Source organism: Felis catus, chromosome A3 (assembly GCF_018350175.1).
Source record: "Felis catus isolate Fca126 chromosome A3, F.catus_Fca126_mat1.0, whole genome shotgun sequence".
In the NCBI taxonomy this organism is placed as follows: Eukaryota; Metazoa; Chordata; class Mammalia; order Carnivora; family Felidae; genus Felis; species Felis catus.
In genome coordinates, this window is record NC_058370.1 from 74,094,577 (window position 1) to 74,109,444 (window position 14,868).

Below are 14,868 nucleotides of genomic sequence, written 5' to 3' on the forward strand. Positions count from 1 at the left end.
CTGGGTGGCTCAGCCAGTTTAGTGTCCAACTCTTGATTTTGGCTCAGGTCATGATCCCAGTGTCGTGGGATTGAGCCCTTCATTCAGTTCCGTGCTGAGTGTGGAGCCAGCTTTGAATTCTCTCTCTCTCTCTCTCTCTCTCTCTCTCTCACACACACACACACACACACACACACACACACACACACTTTGACCCTCTCCCTCGCTCTTGCTATCTCTCTCTAAAAAAAAAAAAGAAAAGAAATCTTTAAAAAATATTATAATCATTATTTATTTTGTTGCTTAAATTGTCCCAGATATGGCCATTGGCACCATCTCCATACTGGTTCCTATGTTCTTTCAACGTGCCACCATCATTTTTTGACCACTTTTTGTGGTCTTTTTCTGTCTTAGCCATTTCTTTGAGGAGCTTTGGTTTCTTTTTATTTTTTGGAAAAGTGTATTAATTGAACAAAAGCTGGGCACTGAGTATGTTTGTTGCTACTAGGATATCATTGCTTCTAGGCCCTCTCAGCTGACAGAGCTAAGAAGTGTATACACATAATACACATAAATTAATATCTATATATACATGCACACACCTCTATTTCTACATTTTTCCAAAATCATTATTTTATACTGATACTTTTTTATATATACTGATACTTTTTAAACCATTTTTATTACATTATAATTGACAAATGAAATTATATGTATTTAAGGTGTACAACATGATTTGATATATGTATACATTATACATACATCAATTAATACATATGTTACCTCACATAATTATCTTTTCTGTTTGTGTGGTGAGACTACTTAAGATCTACAGACTTGGTGGGGTGCCTGGGTGGCTCAGTGGGTTGAGTGTCCAACTTTGGCTCAGGTCATGATCTCATGGTTCGTGAGTTCGAGCCCTACATCAAACTCTCTGCTGTTAGCAAGGAACTGGCTTCGGATCTCTGTCCTCACCTCTCCCTGCCCCTCCCCTGCTCACACACACACACTCTCTCTCTCTCTAAAGTAAAAACTAAACATTAAAAAAAATCTCCAGACTTGGCAAATTTCAAGTATACAATACGGTAATATTAATTACAGTCACCATGCTGTATATTAGATCCCCTGAACTTATGCAAATAAAGTAAAACTGTTCTTCTTGCCCTCTTCATTGTGTCTACTCTCAGATTTTCTGTTCCAGTGATGTGCTAGAACTTCTCCAATGGACTGCCAGATACCCACAAAGGCATTCTCACCTGTGAGTGATTGTCAAGATGGATGTTCTATGGTGGGACAACAGTAGAAAACTCCTATTCCACCATCTTGCTCCTGATACTTTTTATTCCAATCCAGCATCATAGGGGTCATTCTAGCCTTCTTTCTTTTCATATTGTAATTTCTTCTGATGCTGCAAATACTAATAAAATAATTAAAATTTATTGATTACCTGCTCTCTATCAGAACTGTGCCAAGTGCTTTACATACAGGTCTCTTTTAATTCTCATGACAACTCTATGGTAGGTAACATTTTTACACGTATTTTATAGAGAAGAGAGTGAGATATCAAGAGGTTAAGTAATATTGCTACTTATTAGGTGGTAGAGCCAAGATTTGGACCCATGGAGTCTGACTCCAGAATTCATGTGCTTGACCACTATGCATAGCCTATTAATAATACCTGAGGAAGCTAGCACAGTATAAACCAATCTCACCTAGGCATAAAGACAAAATAGTTTAACCAGAGAGATTGAATAGTTACATGTAAAATTTCAAATAAATAAATAAATAAATAAATAAATAAATAAATAAATAATTTATTCAATCTCAGGATGAGAGAGAATTCTCTGACCTTACAAATGTCCACTCCCTAGCTGCATCAGTCACTTCAGGAAATACCATCTTTTTCAGCAGGAGCCAGGTTAAAAAAGAAATTGTAGCTGTATGTACTTTTGTCAGAAATCATTTTTGGCTCGTCTGCCGTCCTCTCTGTTTGAACTCTCTTTGCATTGCCTGCTCTGTCAGACAGATCAGCTTTGAACTTGAGATTCCTCTTCTGGTTGTTCTGTCTGAATTTGGCATCCTGACCCTAGACTATTGGTCTTGGCACTACTGACCCAGTAACTCCATAGGAAACTGACCTGGTAATTATCCTCTTGGCTCCATTTATCACAGCCTCATGCCCACTTCCAGCCCAGGAACTCAGGGCTCTACCATGCCTCTCAGCCCCCCATCTGTCCAAGACAGGAGTTCTTGCCAAAATATACATGAAACAAACAAGAAAAGACAGATTTGACTAAACAGTGGAGTATAAAACTTCTATTCTTCAAGACAACGTACAATTCTATGATTTTATATATATATATATATATATATACACATACATATATATATGCCCTTTCACATATGCGATAATTGATTTTTTTAATTGCTAACATTTCTTAGCACTTAGTATTTTCCCAGTACTACCATTTTTTTTTTACAAATTTAGATTTTGAAAAATTCAAACGTACAGGAGATTTTACAGTACAGTGAACACTCACATACCCTTTACCTGTATTCAGCAATCAAGAATTGAATTTTCCCACCAGATTTAAATAATGTCTCTACCCAAAAAAATTCATGTGCATTTTGAATTTCGTTGCATGCCATAGGGTCTCATGACCGCCTCATGTTTGGTTTTTAGCTAGAAGGATTTATAAGACTCAATATCAGGTTATACTCATGGCTAAGGTTTACTGCAGCAAAGGGTACAGTGCAAAAGCAGCAGGAAAGAGATATGCATTGGGCAGAATCCAGAGAGATTAGATACAGGCTTTCAAGTCCTTCCCTATTTAGAGCCACGTAGGATGTGCTTTCTCTCTAGCAGAGGACATGTACAGAATGCCTTCACTCAGGGGAGTCAGTTCAGATGTGAGGGTCCAACACTTCTATGAAGGTCTGGTCACATAGACACATTCTGGTACGTGACCATTCTGAAACTCAGGGCCCTAACAATGAAACCAGTGCACACCAGCAATCTTGGTGTTTTTGCAAAGCTATTCTGAGAAGTTGGTAAATCATGACCCATTGCTCCAGGTGTGTATGACAAAATCATCAACATTCAACATCAACTTACAGAACCTTCCAAAGACCACACACCCAGGGATTGGTGATGGTCATTTATGGGTCTAGGTGAGGAAAAAGCTGACAGACCTACTCTATTAACTCCTCATATCATACCTTTGCTTGTGCTGTTCCTGCCATTTGGATCGCCTTTCCCAGATGCCTAGCTCAAGTTCTACATCCTCTACAGCACCTACACAAAGCCCTTCCTGGAGCAGGTATTTTGTAAACATGTGCTCAGGGAAGGAACCTTGAGTGAAACCTTCCCAGATTTTTCAATCCAGTGATCTCTTCCTTTCCACTGAATTTTCTGTTGATTTTATAATCAATCATATAATGCCTAACAATATCTCTTCTACTCCTTTCTGATACTTGTCATTAAATTTTTCGAGTTCATATTTTCTCCTTGACCAAATGTTAAATGACGATAATGTCTTAGAACCTTTATATATATTCTGCTGGTCCTAGAACAGAGTATCAGTTGTAACCTACACTTAAGTATTTGTTGAAGCTGATTGATCGCTGGTTCAAAAAGTACCTTCCTGCAATTTAATTTTTAATTAATATATGAATAGTAAGGAGTGAATTGGTTAGAACACATGTTGAAATGAATTTGCCCTAGTACTAAGTGACATAGAAAATTCAAGCCTTCCAGTCTTGTGAAAAAAATAATTTAAAATAAAAATGGGTTTTTAAAGACTGCGTGTCATAGAAAATAGAAGACTTAGTAGGACTAACTATCAGAGATGGCATTGTATATATCATATGGCATTGATGAAAGATAACAGAGTTATCTCTACAACAGAGAACAGATAACAGAGTGAACCAACAGATAACAAGTCAATTTGTTATCAACAGATAACAAGTGAAACCAACCTAAGAAGTTCTTATTGATGACTTATAATAATTGATGAAAATGAGAGTATTTCAGCTCATCTCATGGTGTGAGGTGGAGGTTTAGGTGAAAGAAGTCACTGCAACACTGGAGGTCTCCTGGGTTGGTTTCTTGCTGCAAGTAATGACACTAGACAAGGGAGACCCGTGCATCACATACACCTACGTCATCAAGTCCTACTGCTTGGGCAGTTGCACAAGCCACCAGGAGAGTGCTTATCACCAATTAAGATGATGCTCCTCTGACTTTGGGGTGTACCAGAAGCATGCAGAAGACTTGTAAAACACAGATTGCTGGCCTAGCTCCCAGAATTTTTGATTCAGTAGGTCTAGAGTAGGGCCAAATAATTTGCATTTTAAACAAGCTCCTGGGTGATGCTGATGTTGCGGGTCCATGTACTATATTTGGAGTATCCAGGTACTATACCATTTATGCACACACAACAGTATACGATTTCAGTATCCCAAATGCAATTCTCAGCAACCAACCAGGTCCTAAGTAGCAGAAGTTAGACTTTATGGCATGTCGCTCCACCCACCTCCATCAGGCCACTGTCTTTTGTATATGATTAGGAATGTGTCTTTTTGCTGTGGTGGCAATGCTCTTCAGAATATATTTAATAATAGAATTGCATGCCAGAAGCTTGCTAATAATCACATCAAAGTATTTTAACACTTAAAATTGCAACTGATACATTTGTCACATTTTAATCCACACTGCCATAAATTAGTCATCATACTATAATGGTAAGATATCTCGCCACAATTTATTGTTTGAGTAGTGTTCTTGCAATTTGTTCTCTTTGTTCCTCTTTGAAGCTTCCTAGTAACTGAGAGGAGTGGAAAAACAATGGTGTCCACATTGCATGTGGTCAGTTTTTGACCTGGCACATGATGTCTGACAGACATTATGTGGAGTGAGCTATTACCAGCAATCTGTTCATTCTACCCTCCAGTAGGGACAGCAAATAGGATGTGTTCCAACTGGGCTGTAGGTCTCCTTGAGAGCTAAGTACCACATATGGCATTTGTTGAATCATTTTATTGTCCACAAACCAGAGAGATATTTATCAGGAGCATCATTCACTGGGAAAATCCAGAGCTTCTTATCTATAGATGATGATTAAATGTGTAAACAGGTCATCTTAGCCAGCCTCCAATTCAATTAATTTCAATGTTTTAAGGACATTTACTTAGGTTGTGATATTTGCTGCTATGGCATATTGGCTTTTTTTTTTTCAGGTCAATGTTAGATCACATCTGCTTATGAAAATGTTCAGATTTCCATATTAATGGTATCATCCCAGGGGGAGGGGGAAGTCCCAGAAAGTTCTTATGCCAGCTGTTTACATGGTCTCTGCTAGTGAAAAATAGGAGGCGGATCAAGGTTTATGTGCTACAAAATGTTAAGATACAGAAAGCTTTAATTTCTCTTGGTTGTTTTTTGTTTTGTTTTGTTTTGTTTTGTTTTGTTTTTGTTTTTGTTTTTTGTTTTTGTTTTTTGTAATATCCAATTTAACACACACAAGCCAAAGAAAGCAGGGAAAGAATAGGAAGGGTGGGGAGGCTGTGAAAACTACGGTTTTGGGCAGTTTGGCTCCACCCTTTCTTTTGATAACAGTCCTCTCCCACCCATGAAGCACAGAGCAAGTGACCCAGGCTTAGAATACGCCAGCCTCCTGCCAAAAGGATTATCCAGGGGCTATTATTCAGGCCAGGTGGCACAAATTGAAATAATCCACATCTTTCCTCATCAGGTACTAAAGGGGCCCCCTGACTCTAGGGTCACAGAGCTAGAAGGAAGTGAAACTAAAGAGGCTGGTATGCCTTGTAAGAAGTCTTAGAAATAGAAGAGGGGCGCCTGGGTGGCTCAGTCAGTTGAACATCCAACTCTTGATTTCAGCTCAGGTCATGATCTCAGGGCAGTGGGATTGAGCACCACCTTGGCTCTATACTGAGCATGGAACTTGCTTAAGATTCTCTCCCTCCCTCTTTCTCTCTGCCCCTCCCCTGCTCGGACTGTCTCTCTCCCTCTCCTTCTCTCTCTCTCTCAAAATAAATAAATAAACATAAAAAAAAAAAGAAATAAAAGAGAGTGAGGCCAAAACACAGAGGAATATACCTGTGAGGAAGAAACACAAAGCAGAGGGGAAGAGAGAAAGAGAAAGAGAATGAGTAGAGATTTCAATATCCTTTGAGTCCCTGTGTCCAGAGTGCCTTTAGTTGGATCCTTTCCTATTCTTGCCAGGACCACGATCCGCCAACATCTGCTCTGCTTAAATTAATTTGAGTAGGATTTCTGCCCTTTGACTAATAGTAAGGCATATTACATGTTCTCCATTTCTGAGTCATGGTAACTATTTTTAAAAGTCAATCTCACTTCCACCCCAGGAGGAAAAAAAAAATGCTGTGAGAAATAAAATTAGATTTAAATATTGTTAGTTAAAGTTGTCTGACATTTCATCTGGAATTTGCTTGAAAATACACTAGTTTGATGCAGAGGTGTTCGTAAATTAATCTATATCCCAGGGACAATGATTTAACATTTAACAGTCTGGTCAGGAGTCCACACCCCAGGCAGAAGTGGTTAGTTAGCAGGTCCAAGGACCCTAATCACTAGTTCAATCTTCAAGGAGCCTCGTGCAATACTTTACATATTGCTATCTGAACATGCACCAAGAGATAGCAGGTATTTTTTTTTTTTTATAGTGAAATGAGTATTATCCTAGGTACTTCCTAGAGCAATTCTTCGGGCATAACTACACTATCCAGGTACCACTTTGCACAAATAGAGGATAAGCACCTGGCAGCCCAGGACCCTGAGAGCCTTTGAGCCCCCAGAGCTTCTAGTGCTAACTTGTTTCCTTCTGTGTCACCCTCCTTAATACAGAATTCTTTCACTTGAGTTGATTGGAAGGGTAGATCATTCTGTCAGCATCCAATGTTTTGGCATCCAAGTGAATCTTCCAGGAAAGTTATCTCGTTAGAGTGCTGAGAACAAGAAGTGTGGACTTCACTAAGTTTGGAGGAGCTGTGTGTGCAACTACTGTAGTCTCTTTGGCCAATTGGCTAATACATGTTTGTATCTGTGGGACATTTAGGTCTGAGTCTAGGTTACATCATAATAAATCACAGTAACAAAATTGTAGGGGAGGAAGCATTATCCTAAGGAAGGTCCTTACCCACCTTCAGTATCTGGAAGCTACTGTTATTTTTGCTGGATGAAGCTGACAATTACCGAACTGACAGATTGGCTTAGATCAGACCTCAGTGGTGAGGGAAGCTGCCCCATGCCCCCTTATGACTTAGATTCTCAAACTTTCTCTGGGATTTTATCCAGTTTGATTTCTTGACTCCTATTTCTAGCTTCACACTTCTATGATCTCTTTTTTCTGCTCTAATCCAGTTTAGTTTCTGGCTATCCATTTTTATGCTTGCTTGCTGTCCACCTCTGGTTTTGCACTTGGACCAGTTCACACATTCGACACTGCACGGATCCATCCCTCCCCTTCAGCCCCCAGACCTGTTGCATCTAATACTGAAAGAGTTTATTTCTATTTTGAATGCGGAAAACCTTTATCACTGTACATATCACTAGCAATAATCTGCTCATAACTAGAGTATCCTGAAGTTTTACATAAAAATAGAATTTATAGGGGTACCTGACTGGCTCAGTCGGTTAATCATCCCACTCTTGATTTCAGCTCAGGTCATGATCTCCTTTCTGGTTCATGAGTTTGAGCCCCACAACCGGCTCTGTGCTGCCAGCATGGAGCCTGCTTGGGATTTTTTCTCCCTTCCTCTCCCTGCTCCTCCCCCACTCTCTCTCGCATGCGTGCGCTCTCTCTCCCTCTCAAAATAAACTCAAAAAAATTTTTTTTTTAATTTTTTTTTTCAACGTTTATTTATTTTTGGGACAGAGAGAGACAAGGCATGAACGGGGGAGGGACAGAGAGAGAGGGAGACACAGAATCGGAAACAGGCTCCAGGCTCTGAGCCATCAGCCCAGAGCCTGACGCGGGGCTTAAACTCACGGACCCCGAGATCGTGACCTGGCTGAAGTCGGACGCTTAACCGACTGCGCCACCCAGGCGCCCCCCAAAAAAATTTTTTAAGTAGAATTTATATAACTGAAAAAGTCTTCTATCTTTAATACTATTTCACCATGTAATTTCTTGAGCTTCAGCTATAAGTATGTATTCTTCAAGCAGAGACCACTTTCTTCAGAGGCAGATTAATTTATTCATACAGCAGCATTTTCTGCCCAGTTCTTAGTTACTCACCTTAAGAGATTGAAAAGAATAGAAAGGTTATTCCACCTCCATCAGGAATACTACATTTGGGCTCTTCTCACCTATCAGAGAGTATTTCCAATGTCTTTGTATTGACCTGAAGAAAATACACATGAACCTAACAAGCAATTAAACTGGAGCTGCCCCCAAGACGATAAGGAGGAGGATTTGATTTTGGCAGAGACCTGTGTCCTACTTTTACATGATAAGTGGATGGGGAGATATCTGCATGGGGTTCCGGAAGAAAGTTAGATATTAGAGGCCATGCTTGGGAGATTTGCCCACACCCAAGTTTGGCATGGAGGGAGGGGAGCCACCTGCTTTCAAAAGACTGTTTCAGGTTATGGAACACCAGAAATGGTAACCACAATGGCCTTCCCTAAATGTTTTAGACTTTCTAATTCTGCTCCCTTCACTTTCAGTAGTATTATCCCAGGATTGCGGCAATGTTTATTGTACAACAGTATCATAGAACAAATTCACACCTATCATGAGTAAATCATAATTAAACAAATCTAGATAAAGCCATTTACAAGACATTTAAGCCAACAATGACTTCTTCCCCCCCCCCCAACAATGGTTTCTTGAGGATATTTTCTTTAAATACTATGTATTATGGAAGTTTGCATCCACATGAAGTGAATGCATACTTTGGCTACATCATAGATTTCTAAGCAGCAAGCTTGGTTCTAGCTAAATGAGCTATTGACTGCCATCAGTTCCTGGAGCAACTGGTCAGAATCCCTGTCTGGTTATCTTCAGCCATAAGGAGCCTCTTCTTGCCCCACTATGCTATACATATACTGTATTATTATTTCTATATGTGCCATTTTGTTGAGAAGGATTGGGTCATATGATCTATAATAGTTTAGTGCAAAGGGCAATGATGTTCTATAGCTGCATCTCTCCTACTGACTAAATTATTTTATTTATTTATTTTTTTGATCAAAAAATTTCAAATAGTAGCTACCTGAATTCAAAAGATAATTTATCAAATGGAAGGGTAGAGCCAGAATAAAAACAAGATTCATCCCAGGAGTTATCTATGTTATCTAAAGAGTTATCCGTGACATTAGAGACTCAGTAAAGTTTTGGGATAGCACTTCTATCCAAATATAAAGGTGTCAAGAAACAGTTTTCCCCCTAGCTCTAGAATCATAGAAAAGTGGAGATTAAAGTCTGAACAGAAGTAAAATTTAGAAACTGAGCAGAAGTAAAATTTACGAATTGAGTCCAACCATTCTTTTCCCCCCACGGAGGTCAAACCTATTATAGAGTTTCTGATTCCCCCTAGGACTCTATCTGACGTTCCTTCCTTCTTTCCTTCCTACTTTCTCATTCAATCGCAGTGTCCTGATTCAGGAGGGCCAGGCTTTCTGTACTCTCTGTTTCTCTATAATTAGAGAGGAAATAGTATTGGGGAAGTAATTTTTCTATCCTGGCTGCACACTGAAAATCACCTGGAGAATTTCTTTCCCAACAGTCTGTTGCTTGGGTCTTAACCTTAAATTGATACTTCTTAAATGTGGCCCCCCCGGAGTAGCAGCATCAACATTACCCAGGAACTTGCTGAAAATGTAAATTATTGGACCCCACATCAGTTCTACTGAATCAGAGATTCTGAGGCTGGTGCTAGATTATTACTTAGCAATGAATTTAACCAGGGAGAAGCAAAACTTACTGACTGAAAATTACCAAACACTGCTGAAAGAAGCTAAAAAAGACTTAAATAAATGGAAAAATATCCTTTGTTTGCAGATTAAAAGACTTGATGCTATAAAGATAACAATACTCCTCAAAGTGATCTACAGATTCAATCCCTATCAAAACCCCAAGGCTTTTTTGGAGAAATAGAAAAGCCAATCCTCAAATTCATATGTGGTCTCAAGGTATCCCAAACAGCCCAAACAAGCTTCAAAAAAAAAGAACAAAGCTGGGGGACTTATACTTTCGAATTTCAAAACTTACTACAACACTGCAGTAATCAAAACACTGTGGTATTTGCATAAGGAGAGGCATGTAGATCAATGAAATAGAACTGATAGTCCCGAAATTAACACACATATATACGGCCAATTGATTTTTCACAAGAGCGCCAAAACCATCCAATAAGGGAGAGAAGAGTCTTTTCAACAAATGGATCTGGAAGAGCTAGATATCCACGTGCAAAAAAAAATGAAGTATATTTATATATAAAAACTAATTCAAAATGGTTGAAGGACCTAAATATAAGAACTATAAAACTATAGGGGCACCTGGGTGGCTCAGTCGGTTGAGCATCCGACTTCGGTTCAGGTCATGAACTCACTGCTTGTGGGTTCTAGCCCCGTGTCTGGCTCTGTGATGACAGCTCAGAGTCTGGAGCCTGCTTTGGATTCTGTGTTTCCCTCTCTCTGCCCCTCTCCCCACCCCTGGCCGAGTGCACATGTGCTCTCGCTCTCTTAAAAATAAATAAACATTAATTTTTAAAAAAAAAAAAAGAACTATAAAACTGTAAACTACAAGAGTCTCAGAAGAAAACGTGGAGGAAATCTTCATGCTTTTGTGTAGTCAATTCAGGCTTCTATAGCAGAATACCATAGACTGGGGAGCTCATACACAACAAACATTTATTTCTCACAGCTGTGAAGACTGGGGAGTCCAAGATCAAGGTGTGGGTAGATTAAGTGTTTAGTAGTCATTTTAAAAATGAGCAAATGATTTGAACACACTTTTCCCCAAAGAAGGTACACAAATAGCCAACAAGCATATGGAAAAGATGTTCAGCATCATTAGTCATTAAGGAAATACAAATTAAAACCACAGTGAAATACCACTCCATACTCACTAAGTTGACCATAATTTTTTTTTTAATAGAAAGTAAGTGTTGACAAGGGTATGAGAAATCGGAACCCTTGTATATTGCTGGAGAAATGTAAAATGGTGTATCCACTGTGGAAGATGGTTTTGCAGTTCCTCAAAAACTTGTACATAAAATTACCATGTGTCTTAGCAATTCCATTTCTAGGTATATATCCAAAGGAATTGAAAACAGGTATTCAAACAAATACTTGTATATAAATGTTCCTAGCAGCACTATTCATGATAGCTAAAAGGAGGAAACAACCCAACTGTCCCTTGAATAATGAATGGATAATTATCCATTCATTCATTATATCCATACAGTGGAATATAATTCAGCCATAAGGAAGAATGAAGTACTGATGCATACTACAATGTGGATGAACCTCAAAATATTATATTAAGTGAGTGAAGCCATACACAAAAGGCCACATATTGTATGATCCCATTTATAAGCAAAAATAAACTATTGGGACTACATCAAAATAATAAGCTTCTGCAAGCAAAGGAAACCATCAATGAAACTGAAAGACAACCTTCTGAATGGGAGAAGATATTTGCAAAAGACATATCCAATAAAGACCTAGTGTCCAAAAATACATAAAGAACTTATAAAATTCAAGACCAAAAAAACCTAATCATCCATTTAAAAATTGGTAGAAGATATTAACAGAACTTTTCCCCAAGAAGACATACAGATGGCCAACCGACACATGAAAAGATACTCAATGTCATTCATCATCAGGGAATGCAAATCGAAACCACAATGAGATATCACCTCACACCTGTCAGAATGGCTAAAATCAACAATATAAGAAACAATAGGTCTTGGCAAGGATGTGGAGGAAAGGGAAACTTTGTGCACTGTTGGTGGGAATGAAAACTGTGCAGTCACTATGGAAGACACTATGGACGTTCCTCAAGAAATTAAAAATAGAACTACCCTATGATCCAGTAATTGCACTCTGGATGTTTACCCAAAGAATATAAAACCACAAATTCAAAAAAATATATGCACCCCTATGTTTATTGCAGCATTATTTGCAGTAGCCAAACTAATCGCTTCTTGGCCTTTTGGCTAAGATCATGTGTACAATAGCCAAACTATGGAAGCAGTCCAAGTGTCCATCTGCTATTTGCAATGACACGGATGGATCTAGAGGGTATAATGCTAAGTGAAATAAGTCAGTCAGAGAAAGACAAATACCATATGATCTCACTAATATGTGGAATTTAAGAAACAAAACAAACAACAACAACAACAACAACAAAAACAGAAAAAAAAAAAGAAAGAGACAAACCAAAACACAGGCTCTTGACTATAAAGAACAAACAGATGGTTACTAGAGAGGAAGTGGGTGAGGAGATGGGTGAAGTAGGTGAAGGGGATTGGGACTGTACTTGTCATGATGAATGTTGGGTAACATGTGGAATTGTTGACTCAGTATACTGTACACCTGAAACTAACAAAACACTGTATGTTAGCTATAGTGGAATTAAAAATAAATAAATAAATAAATAAATACCATTTTTAAATGATCAGTAATTAATTTTGTTATGTGAATTTTGCCTCAATTAAACAAAACCTTTCAGGCAAATAGATATTAGGTAAGAGATGTAAAGGTGGATGGAAAGACATGATAGACGTTGTATGATGACTATAGTTCTGCAGTTGTTTGTGAGTATATGTGGTCCTCCTTTTTGGGGATGTCCGGACAAAGGATTATTCAAGGGGAGTTGGCTCATACATATTCAAGTGGAAACACAAACAGGAACATTGTGTTTTGTAAAGTTAATGTGACAACATCTGTATACTCTTGGGCTGCTGAAGCTCAAGCCACATGAGATAAAGGTCTAATGTTATAAGAGCCTTGAGACATTTATAACTAAAGTTCGATAAGAATAAAAACGAAGAAGCAATTATATCTTTCAGGAGAAATCCAAATTAGTTAGGAAGGCAACTTTCAGTGAGTATTGGTTAAATAGTTCATTTCTTCAAATACAATAATCCTGATGGCTTCAGTGATCGTGATCCCTTGTTGGTCTTGTTTGGGTACTCCTGTCTCAATGAGTGGACTCTGTCTGCACCTTCTTCCTTTATGTTGCACAGCTCGAAATAGTAAGACCCTGGTTGCACAACACTGTGAATGTACTTGATGTCATTGAATTGTGCACTTTAAAATGGTTAAAATGACAAATTTTATGTTACATATATATTACCACAATAAAAAATTAACAATGATCTGATATAGACAAATACTGAAAATTATCAGGAAAGTAACTTTAGAGCAATGAAACATAAGTATATAGCTTTTAATATTTGTAGGGATTAAATGATATGTGATAATATGTAGACTTAAATAAATCAAGTTAAATAAAACTGATACAGCTATGTTTGACTTTAAGTGTAACACAGAGAGACAGACTTAGAGAAACACAAGTGACCAGATCTTGACATTTCTTCTTTCCTTCAATTAAGAAAAACTGTTTTTTTGTTTTGTTTTGTGTTGTGTTGTGTTGTGTTGTGTTGTGTTGTGTTGTCAGTTTCAATACTGGGCACTGACAGGACTTTTAAAAACATCATTTCCATGGGGCGCCTGGGTGGCTTACTTGGTTAAGGGTCCGACTTTAGCCTAACTTCAGCTCAGGTCGTGATCTCAGGGTTTGTGGGTTCGAATCCCATGTCGTGCTCTGTGCTGACAGCTCAGAGCCTGGAGCCTGCTTTGGATTCTGTGTCTCCCTTTCTCTCTGCCCCTCCCCCACTCACACTCTGTCTCTCTTTGCCTCTCAAAAATGAATAAACATTAAAAACAAGTAAAAAAAATCATGTGTTTCAGAAAACAGTATTTTCATCAAACTAACTTAAATTAGTCTAATGTATTATATTAGTAATACAGGGGAAAATATTCCTCGATATTATATCTGTAAGATTTCCTTCAAAAAACCCTGGAGACTGAAGGAAGAGGAGAAGTGTATAGGTATGTTGGAATAGCCATGGATTGATCATTGTTGAGAATGAGTTTGGGGTCATAGAGAATAATATACTGTTCTTTCCACTTCTGTGTATGTTGAATTGTCCACAGTAACATTTTTTATTAAATCTTAAGAAAAAAAAAGAGTTCTAAGACAGAAAGTGTAGTTGGTCTAGTTTATGTCTCATGCTCACCCCTTGACTACACAGAGTGGTGAGAGGGAAGTGTCTGGGGGGAAGCCGTATGGGGACACCTTTAATTTCTGTAACAGAAGAGCACTTGGATTTACCCTTCTATCGGTGAGACCTAGTGGGGAAGAGGTAATTCCCTCAAGGGACATTGGGGTGCAGTTAGGAAGTGGGATGATAACTGATTGGCCAAATAATAACAAATGTCCATTCTTTTGCATGACACGTGGGGTACTTTATCAACTTTCTTCCCTCATTTCCTGTCACCCTGCTGCACCCTACACTCCAGACAGCCAGCCGCTTCCTGTGGTCATGCCTCTCCATGCTCTCTCGTGCCTCGATGGCTTTCCATATATTGTTCTATCTGTCTGATCGTTCCTGTTGCCCCTCGTCCTTCAGACGTCACCTCCCTTGACTTTCCAAGCAGGAGGTGGTAGACCTTGGATGATTCTCAATTCTTCATTTCACAGCCATAAAGCAATGGTTCTGCCTCAGAATCAACTGGAGTGCTGGTTAAAAACACAGATTACTGAGCCCTACCTTGAGAATTTTTAATTCAATTAAGTCTGGGGTTGGGACCCAAGAATTTGCATTTTTAAT

General features: G+C 38.6%; 1 long non-coding RNA gene across 2 annotated transcripts in view; it reads right to left on the reverse strand.

The window, feature by feature from the left end:
- LOC123384464 overlaps positions 1 to 14,868 on the reverse strand; it is a 72,168-nt gene that overhangs the window by 18,704 nt on the left and 38,596 nt on the right. Inside the window, exons 3-4 of one of the 2 annotated variants that reach the window (XR_006595579.1) lie at positions 2,118 to 2,228; positions 1,236 to 1,396 (exon numbers count right to left, since the gene is read on the reverse strand). This is a non-coding gene — a long non-coding RNA (uncharacterized LOC123384464). Of the gene's footprint in view, positions 1 to 1,087; positions 1,397 to 2,117; positions 2,229 to 14,868 lie in introns of those variants that run through there. The other variant, XR_006595578.1, reaches the window with a different exon arrangement.